The sequence below is a fragment of the Papio anubis genome, chromosome 10 (assembly GCF_008728515.1).
Source record: "Papio anubis isolate 15944 chromosome 10, Panubis1.0, whole genome shotgun sequence".
Classification (NCBI taxonomy): domain Eukaryota; kingdom Metazoa; phylum Chordata; class Mammalia; order Primates; family Cercopithecidae; genus Papio; species Papio anubis.
In genome coordinates, this window is record NC_044985.1 from 38,819,587 (window position 1) to 38,823,193 (window position 3,607).

At 30.4% G+C, this 3,607-nt stretch overlaps 1 pseudogene; it reads right to left on the reverse strand.

Annotated features, from left to right (window-relative positions):
* Positions 1-260: 260 nt before the first annotated feature.
* Positions 261-357, reverse strand: LOC116269266 (annotated as a pseudogene).
* Between the last annotated feature and the right edge of the window lie 3,250 nt (positions 358-3,607).

Here is a 3,607-nt window from a genome sequence, read left to right on the forward strand (position 1 = left end):
TAGGTTTACCCTTTTTACATAATCCCATATTTCTCAGAGGTTTGTTTATTCTTTTTACTTTTTTTCATTATTTTTGCCTGACTAAATTAATTTGAAAAACTGGCCTTTGCACTCTAAGATTCTTTTCTCAGCTTGGTCTATTCTGCTGTTAATACATCTGATTGTGTTTTGAAATTCTTGTAGTGGGTTTTTCAGCTCTATCATATCAGTTTGATTCTTTCTTAATATGGCCATTTTATCTTGAATCATTTTCCTGGATTAAAAATATGGAATGCTTCAATTTGTGTATCATCCATGCACAGGAGCCATGCTAATCTCTGTATCACACCAATTTCAGTACATGCATTGCTAAAGTGAGGATAATATTAGAGTTTTGAAATGGCAACAAATTATTTAAAATATCACTTTCTGCAACATTAATGGAAGTTTTTTTTTTAACAATTTGAGCTATAGAAGGCAATCAGTTTGATTTTGACTACTCAAGGGGAGGAAAGAATAATGAGGATGTTCAGTTCATAATGCTTCATTTTATAATGTGAAGAAGTTTTGGACCTTATATCTATCAAGTGATGTTAATTAACCCCTTAAATCAGCAACCTCTGGAGCTAGTCTACTTCATATAAATTTTTCAGAGCACTGGGAAATAAATTTGAAAAACTCTTAGTTGGTATGTAAAACCCTTTGAGTTTCTTGTTTGGGACTATTGTTTTGGGATCACTTGATTTTTCAAACAATTTATTGTGCCAATGTTTCACACAAAAAATGAATGACTTATCTACTCTCAAAATCCTTTCGTCAATAACATCTCTCAATTTTCTATTATATTATATATTATAAATAAGATACTTGGTATGTAAGTATTAAAGATTATGATTATAAAATCACAGCATGAGTTAGGATAAGCTTTTAGAGTCTGTTTAAAAGTATTCATTTTTGTTATAATGATCAAACAATGAGTGCCCATTCATAAACAGTATGCTAAGAATTGACAACATGCTATAAGCCCTTTTGGGCTTATAAAGGTGGATTTTTCAGTATCTTGTTACTTATGTATTTTTTCTCATAATTTTCTAATTTAGACATGTGAGCTTGGTAGCAAGATAAATTGAAACTAGCAGGAGGTTCATGTTGTAGTATTTGTTCTGCTAACTCCCTGTGGGATTTATGTGTATGACTTCTCTCAGCTACAAATTTCTCACTGTAAAGAATGGGCTGTTGGAGCAAGTTGTATCTACTGTTTTTCTAGCTGTAGCACTCCGTGATTCTGTAGCTGTATACTGGTTTGCTAAGCAATTTTGTGAATCATATAATATTCAGTAAGTGGAATATGGTAGCATATTAATATTTTTTTATATTGTAAATATTGTACTATTATTGTGTTAGCTTGAACTAACAGAACTTCTAGATGATATGAACTTCTAGATCATAATATTCATATCAGGACCATTTTTAAAAAACAGAAATCTTAATAAAATATAATTTTCAGGATAGTCATCTGGAAATCTGCATGTTTAATAAACACTAGCTGATTTTAATAATCATGCAAGTTTGAAAAACACTAAATTGGGCACCATAGGAACTGTGCACTGAGAAGAATTTGGTAATGTATTTGGAAATTTTGGCCTGCAAGTGCAGAAAATCCATCTGAAAAACCCAAGAGTAAACTATTCTTCAATCTCTAGAAAATTCAGGGCTCAAGTTATGTCATCAGGGTCTAATTTCTCTTTCTTCCACTCTATGTATGTTAAGTTTTAATTAAAGTTAAACATACACTTACCATAGGAATTAACAGTCCTGCTCTAAGTATTTCATCAGAGAGAAAAAATTCTCTTAAAAAGTTACAAATGTACATGTAAACACTACTCATTAATAACTGAAATTTGAAAACATCTCAATAACTTTTAATGGGTGAGTGAATAAACATTCTTGCACACCTAGACAATATAATACCTGTCAGAATTAAAATCAAATGAACAATGGATGAATGTCAAAAATATGACTGCATCTAGAAAGGTGTATGCTAAGTGAAAAAAGTCAGAAAAAAAAAGTTATATCTTGTAGGATTTCATATACATGACTTCCGGAAAAATGCAAATGTATAGGGACTAAGAATAGATCATTATTTCCCAGGGATAAGGGAAAGCGGGGGATCTGACTACAAAGGGACAGGATAAGACAATTTAATTGTGGTGAGGGCATTGTTCTGTGTCCTGATTGTAATGGTAGTCACATGACACTATGTATTTTTTGTATTTTTCAATATTTACAGAACTGTATATATTGAACTGTGTACTAAAACGTTTAAGTTGCTGTGTATAAATTACAAATAAAATCAACTTATTTCCTGACACATTTTCTCTTGCTGTTACATCATAAACTCAGTAGATATATAGCACAGAAAAAACAATATTATAATATGATGGAGATTGTTCATTTATTTGGGTAATATTAAAAGACTTCAATTATGGCCAAATTATTATTCAAGAAACTAATCATCCATTCCATTCCACAGGCAGAAACATTCATTTTATTGACCTTTTATAACACATCTATCAGTAAACCCATAATTTCAATGTTTAATACTACTCAGTGACAGTGTAGCCATTAAAAAAGTTAAATTTTGTTCTATAGCAATTTATTACACTTTTAAATCTTATTGATAAGCAAAAATATTTTAGCTAGTTGTTTTTAAAATTTGATATGTTACTTTGTTTTTGACTCATACTAGAAACAGGTTAATTTTTTTTGACAATTAGTCCCATTAGCAAGGATTCTGAGTCAGCAAGGAAAGGGCGTGCATTTTTTATAAAATCCATAAATGATGTACCTGCACACACCATTTGGAAATGTTGTTTTAATTAAAGCCTTACACTTAATTATGCAGCCTATGTTGTCTAATATCAATTCATTACAATATAATTTACATACAATCTTTTTGTGATGAGATTAAGGCAATGCACTAAGCTTTAATTATCAAGCAGACAACTTCCATGAGGAAAGATGAGAATCTATTAAAACCACTCTACCATACTCCTGTTCCAACCACCTTCTCCCAAGATCTCATTTATCTTTACTCAAGAAAATGATGCTACAATGAGCAGAAAACTTGCCTCTGAAATATAATCACTCATAGTTTATACAAACTTGCTTTTAGAAAAATCTCCAATATAAGTTTGAATCATAATTTTTTTACATGTTTGTGAGCAAAGAATTCAATTCTTTCTGTCTTTTACTTTATTTGTTAATAAACTTTTATTTATCAGCCTGACCTAAGTACCCATAATGTAAATGCTAAGGGTAACACAGATTTCATCATGGGAAACTTAGGCAAAGAAGCAGCAGAAATCAGTGGTATACTTACACCATCTTAAAAGAGAAATGCCTGAGAACATTGAACTACATGCTTTAAAATTACATTTTATATTATAAACAAAATATTATATATAATAAACAGATTATTTGAGAGAAATTGTGTAAGAAATAGATTAACGAATAAGGAAAAATGAAGTTGCTTTTCAAAGGTAATCTGAAACTTCAAAAGTAAGTTCAACGCTATCATCCATATCAACAAGTAGAAAGCACATTGCGTCTAGTGGTGTGAGCACTA